Genomic DNA, 23,497 nt, shown 5'->3' with positions numbered 1-23,497 from the left:
AAATATTCTGGAGATATCCGTAGCCTTTTCCCCTTTTTTTTTGTCCTCCTTACTTCCTTTTTCCTGTTTCTGGTCGAATGACGCGTTTTTTATTTTTTGAAAAGAACCCGAAATTAGGGTGCCGTTATTTGTAACTATCTATTTATGATCATGGACCTGGTGATGCTCTATGTGCACACACTGGTTTGTTGGACCTCTTATGGTTTGATGCTCCAGGCTCAAATTTGAACCTTCTGCATGCGCATGAGAGAAAAGTAAATGTAGACTACTAAAGAGAAAGTAGTCTATTCCAGTTTCTCAAAATTGGTTCGGTGAATCAGACAGGTGACCAATTCCTATCTGGCTCGGCCAGCTTTGTGAGTCTAGGGATGTCCATACAGATTTGGAAAACAGAAAAAATAACAGAAGAAAGTTGAAAAGGAAAAAGAGAGAGCGAAAAAAAAAAAAAAAACCGAACTTAAACTTATTTTTTCACTTTTGCTTTGTTATGAAGCAGTGTTTAGGCCATCGGAGTTTTGGTTCCTTTGCAAGTATGTTGGCCATGACCTTATTACTGCTACATTCTCACAGTTCCTGCAAAACGAAAAACAAAAACGAAACAACAAAATACATGCCATGAGAATGGCCCAAGATGTCCTGGGTCGTGATACATCCGGCATCGAATCTCCTATTGTCTATGGTACATGATAACTCGTGCAAAAGTCCTTTCCCTAACTCTAAACATCTCAAGAAACCTTGCAGGATGTGACCTTTAGGGTTATGCTTTTCTCCAGATTTTCAGTCTTCAATCTTTTTCGTACTCATGCAACCCATGAAGGACTTGTCTTCTCCTTCCCACTTCAAGGGATCATTTGTTCCCCTTCACAAATGCAGCAGCCCAGGAGAATCCTCTTTCTCTGATCTTTAGTCCATAAAGAATGCCTCTAGTTTCACACTTGCAGCTGCATGTATTGAACTTGTTTCTCTTCTTTTGCGCCTCGAGCAAATTGCAGAGAGCACCTTTCTCTACCTCGAACTTGCAGCAGCCTTAGAGACACCCCCCTTTCTTTTTCGCTTACGTGGATAGCCTTATCGAAAAACTCCTTTGTTTTCTCTCGAATCTGATGTTTTTTACATGTATATAGCTTTGCGCAAGAGTGAAGGCTCAAACTGAAGCTTTAGTTTGCGAGGAATTAGAAGACCTGTAGGGTAAGAGAGGCATGAGATATGGGTCATTCATTTCTCACATCAGCGCCATTATGATTCTGAGAATGATATTGCAACTTTATCCTTAGTGGACATTACCCCACACTCTTTCCAATTCCAATCCATGTAGGATTCCAATTCGTTTTCCATAATTATTCAAGGATTCAGAAAATATTTATGGATCTTTATTCTTTATTTAAAGAGAATCTTTTTTCTAAAAATAATTCAAGTGAAGCACCTTGGAATCTTGACAGCACAGAATCTAAGAAAATCCAAGAGAGTCAAAATACTTATGGGGCATATATCTTCAAGTCCAAATATAATTTGATGTTGATGTGGGACCCATGGCCAATGGCATTATGTCATCCACCTTGGATTTGGTTACACATGGTTACAATGGCCGGTGGGCCCACGTGATCTTCATAGTAATAGCGTCGCAAAAAGTATGTATCCAATGTCCCTAAAATTCTATATGAATAGATTTTCTCCAGTGTTGGGAGGATACTATCCATTTCCTCCCTCAGGTAAAACACATGCTATAGATAGATATTTTTGAATCTCAAATTTTTGATATATAATATTTACAATCCATAAAATAATTTCTGTAAAAAAAGAGTTCGGGATAAAATCTCTATGTACTAGAAAAATCTTATGCCTCTATATAAAATAAAGACCGTGGCATATCTATAAATAGAGTTGAAAGATGATTTTTCAGCAGCAAAATCTTTGTGATGGTCTGAAAATTTATTTCATCACTAATTATAAAATTTAAAGCTTCATAAATAATGTAAATCCAGTAGATTTATAAGTACTTGGAAATATTGAAAATTGATGGCCTAGATAACGCATTACAATATGCACTATTATCGAAACTTGAAATCCATATTTTTTCACATTTATACATCTCGAGGTTGAGATGATCGATTTGAGGGTTTTTCGACCTTTCTTCTAGTGAATTTTTGAGGTGCTCCTTAATTTGCTTGATTAAGGCCTCAAACTTATATAAACAAATTCCTCTTTCCCAAATTACCCAGTATAGCTAAAGTGTGTAGGCCAGTGTTGAGTGCCATGATTCTTATAGGAATGGTATGTGTTCCATTGTTTCCTAGAGTTCTTATTTTTCCATGTGTTTTTTAAAATAGCACCAACAATGTCTTTTTTAACTCATGCAAATTTGTTGTCATGAGCATATGTCCGCGATTCTCCTTATCAAGATTTTCAAAGGACGTGACCTCACAACCTCATGGTCCGGTTCCACTATTGGAATATGATGACCTAAAATTGTACTTTTCTCCTTGATTATGCCGTTTGAATTTTAAAAAAGAGTATGAAAGTAGACATCCAGATAATATTTTATACTATACACTATTTTTAAAGTTTCAAATCCATCTTTTTTCATATTCATAATTGTCGAGGTCGATATGCTAGATTTGAGGGTTTTCCCGTATGGATATTGTATTTTCTAGTAAGAGTAAGACTGAGCCATGTTGTTAAAAAGCCGCATCCCTACAATACCTTTTCCTTTCCATAAAGGCTTATAAGTCTTTCGATCCCAAAAACCGGATTATCTCTTCCTCCTCCTCTTATGGTCAGTACTCCTCTTTTAGATGAGAGTGCGGTTTGCATAAAGTGTCCACTTAAACAATCCAATTAAGATGCACCTCCAAACCTTGTCGAAAAAATGTAATTTTCTTGTCGAAATTTCATAACCTAAAAATCTATTTCACATTTAATTATAAATTTTAAAACTCAGAAAATGTTGCAGATCAAGTAGATCTACAAATACTTGAAAATAGACAATTAGATAATGTGTTAAGATGCACATTTTTTCGGACTTGAAATTCTTTATATATATATATATATATATATATATATATATATATATATATATATATTGAGGTAAAGATGATCAATTTGTTGGGTGAGTGTGGCCATTAAAGGCCTTATGAATACTTGTAAAATGAAATGATATAGTGAAACATGAACTTGTTAGGAGTGTGGTCCCTCGTGGACCATACTAAACAGACGATGTTTGCTGATACCAGATTGAGCATGACGAGTTAGGCCAATCAGTTGGGAAAAACCTATGTTACTTGGGCATAAAAAACTATCCGACAAGAGTTCTAATAGGTCATCCTTTGATGAGGTCGGAATATGTCCAAATGAGTGGGCTGATGGACTGTGTGACCCGTGTGTGTGATGGTGGCCTTCAGAGACGGGGCCCAAAGCCTCATCCGCAAGCCATCACACGGCATGTAGATATATAATAGCCGTTTCAAAAAAGTGAACCACCTTTCATGGTGAAGCTTATGCATGTGCGAGAGATACCTCTATGAGCCATAGGAGCTATGGTCGTAACAGGTCTAGGTGACGTTGGTACATCTCTAAGGGAGAATCTGGAATCTAAAAATTGGTATTACGACCCTTTGGCTCATTGGTCAGACTTTGGTGACCCACTAATGAGCCCCTGTATGGACTGTGGGTCATGGGAAGCACTGGATCGATTTGATAAAGCAAGTGTGGACCAGAGCCCACAGTTGAAGGTAGAGTGCCCTAGCGTTTATTTATTTAATTCCTAGGCCATATTCATCATTTTCCCTTATAATGAATTTAATTATATTTTTTTTAATGATATATGATTTTTAAAGTTATTATTTGAATTTTTCTAGATCTCGCGATATTTTATTTATCAAATTTGGATTTATAAAAACAGAGATATTAGTTTTAGATTGATTTAAATATTCAAATTTGATTTTATGAATTTCTAAAAAGCATATAATTAATTTTAATAATTTTAATATTGCATGGGAGGCCCAATATGTTAATGGGCCTCCCATTGCATGTAGGTGGGGCCCTTGAAGTACCACCTAAGGTGGTACACTCCACGCTAATAAAACATTCCTTGTGTTAGTTCAAGCTTTGGGTTGAAGAGAAAGCTTTGAAGTGTTTTGGAAAGATTTTGCCTTGATGAAGCTTGCAAAGGATTTTTGAAAAGCATGAGAAGACTTGTGCATAATTTTGATAAGTATTATATTACGAATAGAATTATTTTATTTGATTTCTATTGATAGGAAAATGGTTTAAGAGTGGGGATAAATGTTCTAACACATTCCATAATGTTGATGACTCATCTATGGAATGGATGGCTCAAATATCTCAACCCACAAGTCACCCAAGATCAATGGTTTATATTCAATCTCACAAGAAGAGGCAAGTCAAGGAAAACCCTAATCTTGTTCAAAGCCTATAAAAATGGATTGTCTCTACCTAAAATCTCTACACTTTATCTCTTACACATAATTCCCATCTCTCTCTCATATCCCACAAAGGGGGTACGCCCTACTTAGAATATCTCTCCTTTTAAGAAAGTTTCTCTTCTCTCCCTTGAGAGACCCAAAGGGGCACACCTTACTCTCTCATCTTTGATATATCTTTTATGGTAACTCTCTTAACTCTCTCATGATCTTTCATCTCTCATTGGGGTTTTAGACTATAGGGCTGTGGGAGAAAAGAGAACATATTTTTCTCAAACTGGTTGCTAAGGGGATTAATCTAATGGCTTGAGATTTGTGATAAAGGAGTTTATAGTTTCATTAGAAGGCTTGATTTAAACTTGCTTTCCTGGTTGAGGTTGAAGGTTGATCGTTGATCTCGTGCTATCGGATGGTGGTGACTCGGTGTAGGGTGTAATAAGCCCGATTGAGGTAATCTCCAACACTCTCTTTTTGTTTCCTGTCATATTTAATTATATTGCATTTATGTTCTCAAGCATAAGAATTGTGGGTATTTTTTTTGTTTAAATAAAATTGGCTTAATGGCATCAAGGTTTTTAAGGTCTTGAATTTGTCAGTTTTATTTTATTTGAAGCAAAAGTTATTTTAATAAGACTATTTGTATGTGATCTTTACCAAAAGAAAAGGAAAAGAAAAGAAAAGGAGTGAACAGAAAAAAAAAAAAAAAAAAAATCCCCAGCAATATCTCATTAATCTTTCTTTCATTAGTATTAGAGCTATTGATATTTGATGCCATTAGTTTTTTTTTTTCTCTTTATTGAGTTTAGATCAATCTTGAGAATGAGATATACGAAAGCTAATGACCTTTGTGGTCACGTAATACACCCATGGTTAATAATTATCGAAATATTCAAACACCGAAAAAGGCATTATGTAGAATGGGTATTCTTTTGGAGTAGTGATATAAAGAAGTGTTTACGATGAAAATTGGACAGATCTTCTGACGAAGTTCTCTCAGATCTTGACACCTTAACTAATGAAAATAAAGTGATAGAGAAAGTGAGACAAATCGAATTCAGATCTGAGGCTAGATCTACTTGGAAACGAGCAGATCCACTCTCAGATCTGTGGCAGAGCCAGCATGATCCAAAACATCAAAACACGATTTTAAAGAAAATTAATCAAAATAAAATGAAAACAATAAGAAGAAGACAAAAGAAAGGGGAAGAAAATGATACCAAACAAGCTGGATGGCCCGAGACTCCCCAGCCGTCGAGAGCTCGCCCGTATTAGAACTAGCGTCCTCTTTGCCTTTCTGATTCTGAAGTTGACTAGCAGATCTCTAATTGAAAAGGTTGTTTTTCCCTAAGGATAGTTTTAGAACTAGAGTTGTTGTGCCCTAGGTCTAGGTTTTTCAGGCTTGAGGTTCAAAATTAGGGTTTTTATCAGCTGGAAGTCTGTCCCTAAATCAAGTTTGTCTCTTATGGCCACGAAACAAAGTTTATAAAGGCCAAGGATCTATTGGGAAGGGCATATTTCCATAACCAACATATCCTTTAGGCAAAAATATCATTTTTGGGGATCCGGATCTAGGCAACATGCCTAGTATCCCCCAAATAAAAATGGTAAAAATCATCACAAAAGGTAAGAAATCAACCCCCAGAAGGAAAATTCCATTTTGTGCCAAAAAGGGCTGGGCGAAGATTTCGTAACTTTTGAGTTTTTGCCGGCATATGGAATTTCGGTGCCGAAATTTATAGTCACTTTATCGGCTTTGTGTACGAAATCCAACCGTTCATCATGCGCGACGCTCAGACCAGTGGTAGCCATGGACCTTACACATGCGATGGAACTAGTCTCATATCGATCCGATACGTGAGCGCCGTGATTTGGCTGCTCGAGCGAGGCTTATCACTGCTGATTTTCTTGCAACTTTCTTCACAGACTGGCAACTTCTCTCTAGCTTTTCTCCCCGCTCGGGCATCGTCACAGGGCGTACCATATATCGAAACGCCCATCTTGACGAGACGAACATGGTCCAACAAGTTTGGGCACAATCTGGCCTCAAATGAGTGAGATATGAGCGTCACAAGTCATTGTTCATGACTGTTCCTGTAATGGAGTTTAGTTGCAGCGTGGCCGCACAAGAATAGTGTGCGGCTCGTCTTGTTTCTGTCTTTTATCTATAACTTCTTCCTGGAGTGTTTGTTTAAGATGAAATTTGACCTTTGGGGGGTTTTCAACTGTGCCGAATTCGTTGGCGGTGGTCTCATGGTTGTTTGATGTTATAAAAGTAGGGTTCCAGTTATAGGAGTCCATTTCAGGGTGTTAGAGGTTGATTATGCCAAAACTGTTTCTCAGTCTGCATTGCCTTAGACATTTTAGAATACAACAAAACTTAGCAAGATACTTTTAGAAGTCCTTATGAAGATCTTGGTCAATTTTGGGGCCATTATGAGACTATCAAAATTTCCACTGTTTGTCAGGCTTTATTGACCGACTTCTCTATTTTATTCCGCATCGGGGACACATAGTGCTGAAAAATGTCTTCAAACACCTACCAATGCTCTTAGGCTGATTAGTTATATTTGAAGCTTGGGGTGGAACTGGTTCCACGACGATTTGGCTTACTTGGTCAACAATATTGTTCTTCTTGTTGTTATTGTTATAATTGCCCATTGGTTTGGCTTATGATGGTATGGCCATTATCGGGTTTTCAGTTTTTGCACTGGTAGCAGTGACCTTTCACCTTTCGTAAAAGGTGACTTGATCTATCATTTGTTGGAATGAGAAGGGTCGCAACCCGTTACTAAAGAAATTCATGTACTTTTGTGGGTCATTTTCAAAGCACATGCTCATATGAGAGGTCTCGGGATGCAGAATCCTGAAATCGATTGGTAAAGTCAGGGAACTACTCGCGAACATTTTGTTTGGTCGCAACCAACTCCCCAAGGGTCATTGCCTGTTGCTTGGTCCCTTGATATTGTTTGACGAATCACCGGAGCAATTCATCAGGAGTCTGCTCAAGGTACTTAGAGATCACTTCTCGAAACCACGTTGGAGGTGGTTCGGAGAGAGTGTATTGAAACATCACAGTGAGAGGATGTGTTTTGTCTTCTAATGCTGGAAAAATTAACAGGTAAGCGGTGACGTGATTATCAGAGTCACCCTTCCCACTGAACTTGTTTTCAAACTTCAGGAATACGAAACCCGAAGGAAGGAGTTTGACATCCCTGTAAACGTCATTGACATAAGATCATGGAGGGAGTATATTTGGAACTACGATCTTAGCTAAGGTCTCTTTAAATGTGGTTAATTCTCCTTTCAACTTGGCGAGCTCAACTGAATCAATGGTATGCTAGTTGCCCGAAACTATTGGCATAATTTGTGTTGCAGGAGATGCAATTGATATGGGCTGCACCGAACTTGGAGCAGGTTGAGCCTGCAAGATGGTTGGAGCCACGTTATGAACCAACACAGGTGAGGAGGCCTGAGCCGGGGCTGTCAGAGCTTGACATGAGACCTGCATAGGTAGAGGTGCCAAGGCCGGGGCGGCTGAAGCCTAGTATTGGAGTGGCATAGGTGGAGGTGCCTGGGTCAGAGGATAGTATGGGTAAGTCTGAGGAGGGACCTAGCCTAGAGTGCCGGAGGATAATAAGCCAATACCGAGGCCCAAAATGAACAGTCGGGGCCTGGTGCACAGGATATCTCGGGTGAGGGTGACTAGAGGCTGGGACTGCGACTGGAGGATATGGAGCCGACTGGTATGACTGAATTGGGGGATACTAAGTTGAAACAGGGGCTGAATAGGCTGTCTACGAATGATGGTATGGAACTGGGGCGGCCTGAAGAGGCTGAACCAGTGGGTGACTATACATGACCTAAGGAGGGTCAAGTCTGGACTGACTATGGGATGGGCAGTTTGTGGTCCAACAGGATCTAAAGGAGTTGGAGGAAGAGAAGATTGGCAGTGTCAGCTCGCTGATGGGGTGGAACTCACATGAATTTTCTGGTCAGGGGCCAAAGGCATCTCTTGATCCTGACCCGACCCTTGATGAGTCACTTGGGGCACTCCTAACATAGAACAATGATGGGGGGAAGGAAACAACGCTCTATTATCTCAATCGCAGGATGCAGGGAGCCGAGAAGAATTACCCTCCCATCGTAAAGATGTGCCTAGCCTTGATCTTTGTGGTACAGAAGCTCCGCCATTACTTTCTCGGTCACAAGGTCAAACTAATCTCGAACGAAGACCCGGTCAAGTTCCTTATGACCCGACCATGCCTATCAAGACGCTTGGCCAAGTGGGTATTATTGTTGATGGAGTTAGACATCATGTACGTCCCACAGACGTTCTCACGGCTCACCCAGTTCCTTTGGAATCTCCCTTGTCAAGTGATCTTTCGGATGAAGCATTTTTCTGTACGGTACTAGCTCGAACGTGGGAGATGTATTTCGACGAAGCATTCCAATCTAATAAAGGGGGCACTGGAGTCATGTTCATGACTCCCTGATAGTGGAATGATTCATGTATCCTTCTAACTTGTAGAGGACTTTTCTCATAATGAAGCTAAATATCAAGCCCTCATAATCGGAGTAGAGATCGCTCAGAAGCTAGACCTGGAGCAGCTAAATATCTTTGGCGACTCTGAGCTGGTCAACTGGCAGCTTAAAGGGATTTATGACGTGAGGAAGGATACTCTTAAGCCTTACCATGACACGACCAAATCTTATATGGCCCAGTTCGATGATTTCTCTCTAAGTCATATCCCTAAGAGGCTGAACTCGCAGGCCTATGCGTTCTCAAAGCTCGGGGCTACCATTCAATTGTCTTCATTAGGGGCCACGCCTGTCTGGGTAACAGAATGAAGACATGTTAACTTGAGAACAGAAGTTGATGCAAATTGAGAGCGAGATATCTTCCCTGAATGCCCATCTTATCCGTTTAAAGCACTCCTCGCTGCCAAAGATGTCATTAAGGAAGAGCAAGAAATGTCCCGAGGAAAAGATGCCAAAGCTGAGGGGCAGGAGCCTGAATTCTTTGACCCTATGTGTGCAGAGGTAGAACAAGTAGACGATTGGAGGGAGCCTATCATGAATTTCATAAAGCATGGAAGGCTGCCCGAGGATTGAGCGGAACACAATGGTATATGACAGATGTCTAGTAAGTACACCCTTCTAGATGGGGATGTTCTTTTTTGTTGATCATTTGAAGGGATCCTCCTCAGATGCATTGATACACGAGAAGCAAGCAAAGTACTCGAAGAAGTGCATTCAGGTATCTACGGGCTGCATCAGTCCGGCCTTAAGCTCTACGAACGCATATACAGACTCAGCTATTATTGGCCTTCAATGGTGGTCGACGTCCAAAACTATGCTAAAAGATGTCAAGTGTGCCAAATGCACTCAAGCCTCATTCATCAGCCCCCGAGCCTCTCCATCCTACAGTGACATCATGGCCCTTTTCCTAGTGGGGTATGGATATTGTAGGACCCATCGACCGTCCTTCTACCTTGGGTCATGCCTTCATTCTAGTATCAACAGATTACTTTCCCAAGTGGGCTGAAGCAGTCCCTCTCAAGCAGGTTCTCAGGACCACTCTGACCAACTTCGTGTGCCACCACATCATATACCAGTTCAGGGTCTTGAGCCGAATAATATCTGATAATGGCCCTGAGTTCAGAAGCCATCACATTGTTCATCTAGCCAACCAATTATGTTTCTAGTGGAAATACTCGACCATGTGCTACCCTTGAGCCAACGGTTTAGCTGAGGCGTTCAACAAAACCCTGTGCGGGGTGCTCTGGAAGTCAGTTTCGAAGTCAAAGAAGAATTGGCTTCTCAGCTCTGTGGGCCTATCACACCACCACTCACAATGCTACAAACTTTACCCCTTATTCCCTGGTCTGTGGAGGTGAGGCGGTTTACCCCTCGAAGTTCAGATACCTTCACTTCGTATCGCTATACATCAAGGACTAAACCGCCTCACCTCCATACCCCTCGAAGTTCAGATACCTTCAGTCAAGAGACCGATTATCATGCATGGGCATCGCAAAGGAAAGTTTGAACCCAAGTGGGAATGCCCATTCATAATAAAAAAGGCCACACCAAACGAGGCCTATATACTGACAAACTCGGATGGAGGAGAGGTGATGCCCCCTATCAATGGGCGATACATAAAGAAGTATTATCCCTTATATGCCCCTAAAATGTGGTGCATGCAGTAAAAAGAAAGAAATGAGCATGAGGAACAGTAAGCCGACTCAAAGGAAATTCATTATCATTTCTTTATTGCATTAGAAAATGGCACAAGCTACAATCAAAAGCCCATTATTAGGGAGATTACAAATCTCTTGCATCTGAGGATAAGATGACAATTACAGGTAAAAAAGAGACGCCCTCATCATGAAGAAGAAGCAAAACCACTTGGAAGTCAACTTCAATTCATCTGCCGAGTGTTCTCAAGAAGGATGGTTACAAGCCAAAAGAAGAAGCCAACCATTTTCGAGTCAGCTTCAATCCATCTTACATACAAAGTAGACTTATCTAGCAAGGATCTGGTCCATGATGGATTCCCTTCCTCCAAAACAACATGGACTTCACTGTTGTGTTGGAGGACTTGGCTTCCAACATACCACAATAGTCGGGCCTTCTCATTTGCCATCACTCTTAGCCCTCACAAGGCATTGCCGTCCATGGCCATTGTCGCATGCAACCCTACTCCGCGAGTGATCATCGTCGCATGTGACTCAACGTCACAGGTGACCACTGCCGTGAGCAGCTCAATGACGTGTGCTACCATTACCACAGGTAGGCCAACACCACGTGAGACCATTGCCGCGTGCAGCCACGTGAGACCATTGCCATGTGCATCATGCTCTTGAGCATGGCTATCGCCGTGTGCATCCCAGACACGCGTGAAGGCAGCATTGCATGCGACTTAATGAAGCGCATCTCCTTGTTTTCCCTCGGTTCCCACCGTCCCCAATTCCAAGAGGGCATTAACCTTAGTGCTTCTTTGGTTTCCCTAACTATCGCTCCTCACCGACGGTCCACCGTCTCACAACCCTTTGCCTCCTGACCGTTGCAGGCCTGTGACGCCTCGGGTTCACACCGACGCTTCCTCTTCTCACCGGGAACTCACCCTTGTCCACCTAGAATCCCCTTTGACCCTGTTCTTTCCTCTTTTCAACAACTGGGAAAATCGAAAAAATTACTGGAATCCCCAGAAAGCTTCCCTGTGAACCTACAGATTTCCCTTCTCCTTGTTTTCGCACTTCAGCAGTTCGCCACAAACTCACCAGATTTCAACTGAGTTTTCGATGAACCCACTGCTACTCCTCGTTCTTCTTCCGGTAACCAGAGGACCGTCAGCTCCCCTGACTTCTCTAAAACCTTCCCTTCAGCCTCGGGACTATCGAAAAATCACTTGAACTCCAACAGAGCACCACTGTGACTCTCGTAGCTTCACCGAAAACGTCTCGGTGAAGCCCCATGAAGCCCCCTCTATTGCTTAGAAGAACCTCAGCACTCATCAAAAACACACGGAGCACGTTGTGAAGGCCTGCAACCTGCTCAACGTCGCCAGAAAAATCTTGAAGCCCTGTCTGCTGCAAATTTGGGCTGGGAAATTCTAGTCGGGAAACTCTTGACGGAATATCCGGCTCTCTCTCTCTCTAAAACTCTCTTCGAATGTTTTAACCTTCGGTAAAACAGTAAAATGGGGTTTTCCCGGTTTTATACTCAGCGGTGCGACAAACCGCCCCTCACAAGTTTGAAAGGATGATCCAGTCCTCATCTTCAGACGACAATAAGACCAGGCCGGGGCAGGTCAAACCCGAGACCTGAAAGGAGCTATCATCGCATGCTTCGTCAAGGAGCCATCGTCGTGTGCTTCGTCAAGGATGATCATCGTGCACTTCGTCAAGGAGTAATCGCTGTGCGCTTAGTCGAGGGCCATTGTCGCACGCTTCATCGAGGCCATTGTCGTGCACTTCGTCAAGGGCTATCGCCACGCGCCTTCATCATGGGCCATTGCCGTGTGCTTCGTCAAAGGTTATTGCCGCGCACTTCATCAAGGATTTAATGTCGTGCGCCTCACCAAGTAGCTAACACCATGCGCAATTCGTCAAGGGCTAATACCGGGTGCGTCATCTAAAAGTTAGTGTCATGCGCATGCCAAGGTACTCCCATTTGGACCTTCATCCTGCATCCTTAAGAAGTTCATTCCCTACACCACAGCCTCAATCCTCTTGGAGTCGAGTCCCCAATTATGACCCTATTCTCCTTGGAGTCACATTCTCCCCACACAATGGTCCATGATGCATGACCCCATGTTGTATGACCTTAAACTACACAACCTTGATCCTGACCGCATGACCCTAAACTGCACAGCCACAACCTAGTTGCACGACCTTAAACTGCATGGGCCAAACTATATTACCCTAAACTACAGTGGAGGCCTAGTTGCATGATCTTAAACTGCACGGTCCATGCTGCATGACCTTCAACTGCACAACAATGGTCCGTGCTGCATGACCCTAAACTGCACAGCCTTGGTCTTCGTCGCATGACCCTAAACTGCACAGCCATAGTCTAGTTGCATGACCTTAAATTGCATGGTCCAAACTATATGAACCTAAACTGTAGCAGAGGTATAGTTGCACGACCTTAACCTGCATGGTCCATACTGTATGACCTTAAATTGCACAGCAATGGTCCATGCTGCATGACCTTAAACTGCACAGCAATGGTCTGTGCTGCATAACCCTAAATTGCATAGCCTTGGTCCTGAACGCATGACCCAAAACTGGACAGCCACCGTCTAGTTGCATGACCTTAAACTGCATGGTCCAAACTATATGATCTTAACTGTAGCGAAGGTCTAGTTGCATGACCTTAAAGTGCATGGACCATGGTGCATGACCTTAAACTGCATAGTAATGGTCCACGCTTCATGACTTGTACAACCTTGTGGTTAGGTACCTCGATCTCGCCTCCTTGGATCTAGGTGATCGGGTGACACGTTTCTCGGTTTTGGAAGATCCGGGACCTGAGATCTCTCTCTCAGGAATCTTGTTCAAGAACAAGGGCAAGTATCCAACCAGTGAGAGAGGAATTTTGGATGTGAGGTGGGGACCAACCTCACCTGGGTCTATGATTTACTCGGGCTGACTCGCACAGGCACCAACTTAGATCACGATAGAAATCCCTCCCAGCTACTTCAGCTGGTTTGGAATCTCCTCCCTTGACTTACAATATCCTTGTTTTCTGCACAACACTACTATAGTTAATTTGCAAGCCAAGCGGCACGAATGACCCACCCTTACCGTAGGGCAATGTACTTTCATATGCTTGATAAGGTGGAAAGTTAAGGTGATGAAAAGAAGGAGGTTTGAATGAGAGAGGAAAAGAAGAGGGGACTCCACAAGGGGACCAGACTAACATTATAGTTGGACCAATGTAATGACCAACTCGAAGTAGTAGCAAGACGGGCACGGTACTGGGACCAGCGCGACGGCAATACTACTCGAAACCAAGGTCGACATGACTGTCCTAATCTGGTGTGGCAGCAAGACAAGCATGGTACTCAGGACCAGCACGACGACAACATTGCTTGACAGCCAGACTGTTATGGCAACACTAGACTGAGTCCACCCTTGGTCAAGCGAGAAGAGAATGAACAGAATACACAAGACGGCGAAGAGATGGGGTCCCGACGGCACTAAGCATCACCACCCATAACAGCGAAGTAGCATTGTCACGACCCTTGGACGGTGCTAAACACTACTGCTCATGGATAGAGGGCGAGCAGTGAACTGTGTGAGGTGCTCAGCATCGTTGTTGAGGCAACCCAAGAAGGTAGCATATCGCTGTGCGGGTTGTGATAGTCTTATGAAGTAGGGTATCTATGTAGGTCCCATCTAGTAGGGTCCAGTCAGGGGCTTCTGACCTGTCTCAAAAATCTGGGCCTGTCGGCTAGGGGGAACTTTGGCTAGGCAGCCTTGTGGCCCCCATCCTGTCGGGTGCAGTCGAGGGCTTTTTAGCAGCCTGTCCTAAAAATCTGGGCATGTCGGCTAAGGAAGGTTTTAGGCATGGTGATCTCATGGCGAGACATTATCCTGAAGTCCAGGCAGGTTAGGCCCTAGCTTTGTCAGTTTCTTGCCTTCGTGGATATCTTTAGCATTTTAAAGGAATCTTTTGGTTGTCGTCCTCGCCCTTTAGGACTCTTGTTGTTTTTGGAGGTGAAACGTGGGTGATCTTATGAGGATCTCACTCCCGGATGAGCCACTTTGCGTTGTTGTTGGATGCTGGCAATTGAGGATTTTGTGTAGACCTCGCCAGACGAGAATATGGCTATTTGGATATGAGGTGATGGCTGAGGCTGTGATTCTGTATCAACCTATTTTGTTGGTTCATTCACCCTTTTGCAGGTTTTCACTTGAATAGGGGAAGTGGTGTTGTAAAGACTATTTTCACCAACCTCCTTGATTTTCGGGCTCTTTTACCCATGACCTTGCAGCCATGTCTACCATTTTCATCTGTTTTTGCTCATGGTGCCCTTTGGGATTTTCACTGTGCTTAGTTTTTTTTTTTTCACATAACTCTTTTACTCATGGTATCGTGACCATGCCCGTCCGTCATTTTTACTCATGGTGTTCCCTTGTCCAGGTGTAGACCATGCCCGTTTTTTGTGAAGGTGTGTTTAGGGTCATGTGTTCGAGACTTGTGCGAAGCCTTTTAACGTCATGAGGCTAGAATGCGCACTATAGTTTAGGGTCATACAGCTAGACCATAGTGGTGATGAATGGCAGTCTGTGGAGGCCATGGAGTGAGTATGGTGGTGGTTTTGACTAACTTTGGGGAGATGTACGAGGCTGACCATGAAAGATGGAAGATGTATGAAAGGTGGGTGAAAAGTGGTGACCCACTAGCTGACAACGAGTATGGGTGGCGAGATGACTCGCCTTTTTGTGAGCATGGGTGAGACTCACTAGAGAATGATGAATAGTGGTAGTGAAGTGAATGGGCTCACTGAGGAAGCAATGAAGGTGGTGCACGCACATGAATGGGTCGATTAGGGAAAACATGTGTGAAAATGCACGTAAAAGGGGGTGTGCACGTATGTGGGGGCAAGTTTAAGGTCGTGCCTCCGGGACCTATGCAAAGCAGTTTAACGTCATGCGACCAGGACGTGCATTATGGTTTAAGGTCATATAGCTTGGATCGTGGTTACGCAGTTTAAAGTCATGCAATTAGGACCAGGCAATTTAAGGTCGTGCAACTAGACCTTTGCCACAGTTTAAGGTTATATAGTTTGGACCATGATACTGAGCCTTTTAATGTCAAACAGCTAGGACGTAGACTATGGTTTATGGTCATATAGTTCGAACCGTGGCTATGCAGTTTAAAGTCATGAAGCTAGGACTAGGCAGTTTAAGGTCATGCAACTAGATCTCCACTACAGTTTAAGGTCATATAGTTTGGACCACGGCTATGAAGTTTAAAGTCATGCAGTGCGGACCACGACTGTAAAGTTTAAGGTCTTGGAACATGGACCATGGTTGTGCAGTTTAAGGTCATGCAGCATGGACCATTGTGTGGTTCATCATGTAGGTGAAGCTGCATAGGGAATAGGTCTGTGGATAACAATCTAACTCTCTGGGGATAAAGATAGTTGAGGCTGTACGCAAGCAGAGAGATTTAGATAAAGATGGTGGTCCTACAAGGAGTGGCAAGTGGAAGCGGACTTCACGGGGGGATTAAGAGTGTAAGGGTGACTCCCTGAGGATGATGAGTAATGGTTAATGTAACTCTACTGAGAATGACAGGTCACAGTACAGATGCAACCCCATTGGGGGTTGAAAGAAAAGAATGTCCCTAACTCCCTAGGGGTAGTGGGTCGCAATAGGATGGGACTTCTACTAAGGTGTTGGTGTGAAACAGACCCACTGGGGATTGAAAGGGTAAGCATCACTCCCTTTTTCGTTTGCATATAGCTAACTCCACTTGGGATGTTGATGGAATACACCTGGCGAAGGGGCGCGTTCATTTCACAGTTTACAGTCATGCGTGTGGACTATATGTCGCGTTGTTTATCGTTTTACTATAGGGACGTGCATTACAGTTTTAAGGTCTTGTAGCTTGGACATGGCTATAAAGTTTAAAGTCATGCGGCTAGTACCATGCAGTTTAAGGTCGTACAACTAGACCTCCGCTACAGTTTAGGGTCATATAGTTTGGACCATTCAGTTTAAGGTCATGCAATTAGACCATGGGTGTGCAGTTTAGGGTCATGCAGCACAGACCCTTGTTGTATAGTTTGAGGTCATGAAGCATGGACCATTGTGTGTAGTTTAAGGTCATGCAGCATGGACCATGCAGTTTAAGGTCGTGCAACTAGACCTCCGCTATAGGTTGGACCATGCAATTTAAGGTCGTGCAACTAGACCGTGGTTATGCAGTTTAGAGTCGTGTGACCAAGTCCAAGGCTATGTAGTTTAGTGTCATGCAGCACGGACCATTGCTGTGCAGTTTAAGGTCAAGCATGGGGAGAATGTGACTCCAGGAGGAATAGGGTCGTAATTGGGGACTCGACTCTTGGAGGAGTGAGGCTGTGGTGCAGGGAATGAACTTCCTGGGGATGTAGGAAGAAGGTCCTAATGGGAGTGCCATGGCATGCGCACAACGCTAAGTTTTGGATGGCGCACGTGGCATTAGCCCTCAACGAAGGGCGCACAATGTTAGCCACTTGGTGAAGCACATGGCACTAAACTATTGACGAAGCGTGTGGTGATAACCTTGACAAAGCACGTGACGATGGCCCTTGATGAAGGCACGCATCGATAGCCCTTGACGAAGCTCGCGGCGATAGCCCCTTGACGAGGCACACGACAATGGCTTTTGATGAAGGTGTGAGACAATAGCCCTTGATAAAGCGCACGTCAATGGCCCTTGACGAAGCACATGATGATGGCTGCTTAACGAAGCGTACGGTGATAGATCCTTTCCGGTCTCCGACATGACCCTCCCCGTCCTAGTCTTATTTCAGTCTAATGATGAGGACTAGAGTGTCATTTCAAATTTGTGAAGGGCAGTTTGTGGCACCGCTGAGTATAAAAGGCGGAAGGCCCCATTTTACTGTTTTACCGAAGCGTAAAACATTTGAAGAGAGTTTTAGAGAGAGAGAGAGAGAGTTGGAGCTTTCATCAAGAGTTTCCCAGCTAGAACTTCCCGACTCAAATTTGTAGCATACAGGCCTTCAAGAGTTTTTTTCTGGAGAGCTTGAGCAGGTTGTGGGCCTTCGCAGGGGGCTTCACGAAGCTTCACGGAGACTTTCCGGTGAAGCTGCGAGAGTCGCAGTAGCGCTTTGCCGGAGTTCAAGTGCTTTTCCAATAGTCCCGAGGCTAAAGGGGAGGTTGCAGAGAAGTTAGGGGAGCTAGTGGTCCTCTGGTTATCGGAAGAAGGAGGAGCAGCAGTGGGTTCACTGGAAACTCAGTGGAATTCCTGTGAGTTTGTGGCGAACTGCTGAAGTGCGAAAAGATGGAGAAGGGAAATCGACAGGGTCTCAGGGAAGCTTCCACGGGAATTTCAGTGGTTTTTTCGATTTTTCGGGCTGTTGAATAAGGGAAAGAATAGGGTCAGAGGGAATTCCCGGTGGACAGAGGAGTTTTCGACAAAACTCGGAGGGTTGCAGGGGAGACAAACGGTCGTGAGAAGGTGGACCATTGGCGAGGAGCGACGGTTGGGGAAACCAAAGAAGCGCGAGGGTTAATGCCCTCTAGGAACTGGGGATGGTGGGAGCCGAGGCACAACAAGGACATGGGCATCATTAAGTCGCATCCAGTGTTGCCTTCACGCGTCTCTGGGCTGCACAGGGTGATAGCCATGCTCAGGAGCATGCCGCTCGCGGCAATGATCTCACGTGGCGTTGGCCTGCTCACGGTAATGGTAGCATGCGGCATTGAGCTGTGCATAACAATGATTACATGTGGTGTTGAATCACACGTGGTGTTGGGTTGCGTACGACGTTGGCCATGGATGACGATGCCTTGTGGGGGCCAAGAGTGATGGCAAATGAGAAGGCCCAACTATTGTGGTCTATTGGAAGCCAAGTCCTCCAACACAACAGTGAAGTCCATGTTGTTTTGGAGGAAGGGAATCCATCATGGGCCAGCTCCTTGCCAGAGAAGTCTGCTTTGTATGTCAGATGGATTGAAGCTGACTCAGAAATGGTTGGCTTCTTCTTTTGGCCTATAACCATCCTTATTGAGAACACTCGGTAGATGAATTGAAGAAGACTTCCAAGTGGTTTTGCTTCTTCTTCATGATGAGGGTGTTTCTTTTTGGCCTGTAACCATCCTCTTATCCTCAGATGCAATAGCTTTATAACCTCCCTAATAATGGGCATTTGATTGTAGCTTGCACGGTTTTCAAATGCAATAAAAGAAATGAATTTCCTTTGAGTCTGCTTACTGTTCCTCATGCTCATTTCTTTCTGTTTACTACATGCACCACATTTTAGGGGCATATCAGGGATAATATTTCTCTAAGTATTGCCCATTGATAGGGGACATCGACTCTCACCCATCTGAGTTTGCCAGTATATAGGCCCCGTTTGGTGTGACCTTTTTTAATTATGAATGGGCCTTCCCACATGGGTTTAAACTTTCCTTCGCAACACCCATGCATGACAATCGGTCTCTTGACTACTAAGACTAGATCTCCACGAGTGAATGAGCGAACCTTGACAGATTTGTCAAAGGCTCTCTTCATTCTTCCCCGATTGAGCTCGAGGTTCTGCTAGGCCTCTAGTCTCTTTTCGTCAAGGGCATCCAACTCCTGATTACAAAGTTTGACCCTCTCATCTTTGGTTAGTCCCTGATGTATAGCAACATGGAGTGAAGGTATCTGAACTTCGAGGGGTAAGGAGAAGAAGCTTGCCTTGGAGGAACTGAGCTTGAAAATGGTGAGGCTAATAGGACCGGTGAGGAGGCTGCGAGGGCCAAGCAAGCTGAAACTATGGCCCCCTTCGAACTTGCAATTGATGAGAGCATGGGCTTCACATTCCCTCGGGAAGAGCCTGCAACTCACATAGTTATCATCCCTTTGAGTTCTACCATGGATACTGAAACTCCTTTTGTTGCTGCGGCCCCAGCAGCACTACCTAAGCCGAGCTTGAGTGGGATGCCCTGTTAATGATGGACATGCTTCGTTTGGGTGTGCAGAGGCTAAAGGGTCTGCCTCTTACTAAACTTGATGATGCAATCTGCATTTGAGGCAGGTTGCCCTTGCAGGGGGAGTACTAGAGATCATCCCTTACATTGATGGCGTCGTACATGACCTAGAGAACAAAGGCCTTGAGCGAAGAAGCAACAGCGCAGCGGCTGGAGGGCTCGTAGTAATGCCCTTTGGAGTCCTCACTTTTGTGCTACCGTGAAATGGTAGAAACCCATTTGCATCAGAAGGATGCTGCAGTCTCCTAGAGATCCGACCATGCTGAAGAGGTTGTTGCCTGCCACAACGAGGTGATGACCCTGAAGGCGAGGATATTACAGCTGACGTGAAAGCTTGACAATTTGAAGAAAGAGACTGCGGCTTGGGAAGCAAAGGAACAGATGCTTATTGATAATATTTTGGCTCTCGAGTATTCCTTGGAAGAAGGGACTGCCTTGATGCAGCATGAGGGGGAGCTGGTGGCTGAACTGAGAGCGGACATCGAGGGCCTTGGCCGAAGAGTGCAGGGGGAAGGTCATTGCGATCATTGATCATTTTTAGTGCCTTCTTTCTATTTTTCTCTTTATTCTTTCTGTTGTAAAGAAGAGACACTTGTAATATGATCCTTGATGAATGAAAATGTTCTTCTCTTTCTATGTGATGCATGTCTCTTATTTTTCTCTCTTCTTCGTTGTTTTTGCCCTTTCGTAGTGTGAGACGAAAAAGGATAGCTCACTCCTTGCTTCATCGTTTGACAACTTGTCATGGCTCTAATGACCTCGAATGGGGAAGCAGTTGCTTCCTCACCTCTAATTGTTTGATTGGACAGGGGCTCATAATCCATGGTTCTCATGATTTGGGGTCACTTAGTATTGGTCCCGAGCTGGGTGACTCTTCATGAACTTGAATCATGTGACAGGCCTCATGGGAGTGGGAGCTCGAAGATACCTCTGTTCTGGCTTAGGCATCCAGGGCGTTAGTGACTGCAAAGAATCCAGCCGCCTGGGCCAACATCTTTCTTAGGCGCTTTTGCTGCGACCTACTAAAGCTAGTGCTTTTGAGTTCTCTGTTTAGAGTGTTGAAGTCTGGGGATTGCCGAACCGCACCTGTGGACGAAATAGAAGGGGGGGGAGGAGAAGAAGAGTTAGTACGTTCTGGGCTGCTTTTCACGTCATCACCAGAATTGGACGTGTGTAGGGGGTATTTTAGGTTTTGCCCCGGCTTTGACCGTTGTGGGATGCTTTTAGCGTCGTCACCCATATATGATGACTCCCGAGCTATTGATGACTCAGGGACGTCCATCTGATTGGACGACAGGATAAGGCGAGCTGCACTCGGGATGAAGTCCTGCAAGGTTGGTAGTGGAGGAAGAGGCCTGAGGAATTTTTCCTCAACTAGTGGCTGAGGGATGTGGTTCGTTCGACTAGCTGACCTGGGTGATCGTTGTCTCCTTCTGGATTCCTGAGGAGTGTTTGGACCGCCATATCGGGCTGATGAGTAGCCCTAGCTTGGTGGATTGCCTCACACTTTAGGGATTTAAGTCTACTTCTCCCATGGTAGACTTCCCAAGGCTGAGAAGTTGAGGGCTCTGAAGGATCCAATGTATGCTCATAGGGGACCTATAGTGGGATTTCCTCTCAGACGGGAGTGACGACATGGAAGCGCTCTAGGAGAACGGCAGCAATGATGTTGCCTTCCTGCACCTTCTGAGTGACCATAGCTTCAAACCCATATCATTATTTTAGTTTGTGGCCCCATACTTGGTGATTTGGGCATCAGAGGTTTTCCATACCTTGGGCAAGGCATTTAGGCTGCCTGGCAGGCTTGGGAGTGACGAGACCCTGTTGAAGCATTCCCTCGAAGAGGGCTTGCAAATGATCTAGCTTAACACTTCCCGGGGCTTGCGTCACGAGTTCTTCTTGCACTAGTGGAAGAGGGACTTGAGGGCGTCCTTCTAAGTTACCATGAGCTTCTTGGCATTGCTGCATCTTCTTTGCCAAGAGTTCATGGAAGCCAGTGCATTCGCTCATGTCATGGCCTCGTATCAGGTGATACGAGTACCAGAGGTTCTCAGTTCCTAGAGGTAAGAACTTGGGCTGCCTTGTCGGCTTTTGCGTGATGTGTCCCTCTTCAAGCATTACAGAAAATAGTTCACGGAGGATGGCAGGTGCCTCGTCATCTTTTTGTATTGTGACTATGTGAGAAGCTTCAGTTGCCCCAAACATTTTCTTTAACTCTTCGAACTTTATCTGACCCTTGTTACTAAGGGCTTCGATAGTGTCGTTGAGCTTATAGCAGTCCTGAGTGGGGTTGCCTACTTTCCTATGATAGGCGCAGTACCTCTTGTGTGTCTCCTATCCAGCTTGTTCTGGAGTGCTGACCTCTGGCAACTGGATCATGTTTTGCTCCAGTAGTAGTCAAAGCAGTGCAGGGACCCACTCCTTGTCGAAGGAGTACACCTTATTCTAGTGTTGGATCCAAAAGTCACTTCGATTAATATTTTTGGGAGGCAAGACTTTGTTGTAGGACTTTTGCTTGCCCTCGTCCTGAGATGTTTGTGCCTTGGAGAGGCCCAGAGTTTGAGGAGCGTCTTTGTTAGTGTCAGTCACGGTGACGGCTGCACTGATCACTACTTTCTACTGGTTTCCCCGATTATTGGAGCGAGAGTTCGAGCCAAAGCGTTGCTGACGAGATCCACCATGGTGTTTGGATAGACCCTCGATACGAACTGCTTTAGAGAAGAGCTCTGACATGGAGGGTGGATTGGAGGCCTCGACATGCAGGGCGATCTCAAGAAGCTTGTTTCGTATGCATGTCTGGACAACTTCTTTCTCAGTCATTGGAGTGGCATGAAAGGTTGCCAGCTCTCTCCATCGGGCGATGAACTTGTCAACTGGCTCACCAGGTTCTTAAGTCAAAGTGAGGAGCTCGATGGTTTCCACATTGCTTTGGACTTCATAAAAGCGTTGATAAAACAACCACTCCATTTCCTGTCAGGTGTTCACCGAGTTTGGAGGCAGCCGAGCATACCATTGGAAGTCTGGCCCTTCGAGAGTCTCGACGAACTGACGGAGGAGGAGTCGACTGTTACTCGCCATCTCTCAACAGGCTGCTTGGAAGTGGGCAGTATGCTGGTGAGGGGACGTAGTACCTTTGAACAACGGGAGCTTCCCTTTTTGATAGTTTAGGGGAAACGATACCTGGTCAATGTACGAATGGTACGGCTTCTAGTAGAGCGGCACCTCTTACATACCTGAGACCTTGTTCTTGAGACTGTGGGACACCATGGCATCTATGTCAGTTTGGTAAACCCCGCGAGAAGCGAAGCTATCCTGAGAGACAGGTGGGGAAGTTTTCCTGGGAATGGTGTCTTAACCAAACGGAGAATCGGTCTCATGGTGAGAAGAAGGGGACCTGGAGGTTTCTAGGCGTTCCATCTTTTTGAGGATGGACTGCATCATTACTTCGAACCTGTTCATCTGCTCTTCTTGGGTGTTGTTCGGCTCGTTAATCACCATGACGCTGACCGTTTCTTCTGAAAGGTCAGAGCCAGGTGGAGTAATGGATGGCCGGGGTTGGCGAGTCGTGCGTGGCAAGTCAAGGGGCTCAGCATGCCCTGATTGGACTCAAGCCTTGTACGCTGACCGTGTGAGGACCGGTTCTTAACAGTCTTGGGACCACAGCTTCTTGGAAGTGATCATCGAACAATACTCTTAGATTGGCTCGGGCTCTGGGATCCGCAGAGGGAAGAAGGGATTACAAGGAAGAAGGTCACCAAAGGTGGTAACCTCAACTGCCTTCGGGGCTTCTTTGGTCAGAATCTGCAGACCTTTCTTCTGCTTGATCTTGAGGTGGCTATCGAC

The sequence above is a fragment of the Amborella trichopoda genome, chromosome 8 (assembly GCF_054954075.1).
Source record: "Amborella trichopoda isolate Santa Cruz 75 chromosome 8, AtrichopodaSantaCruz75HAP2 v2.0, whole genome shotgun sequence".
NCBI classification, from domain to species: domain Eukaryota; kingdom Viridiplantae; phylum Streptophyta; class Magnoliopsida; order Amborellales; family Amborellaceae; genus Amborella; species Amborella trichopoda.
The sequence above is the reverse complement of the archived record's forward strand: the minus strand, read 5'-3'. Positions refer to the sequence as shown.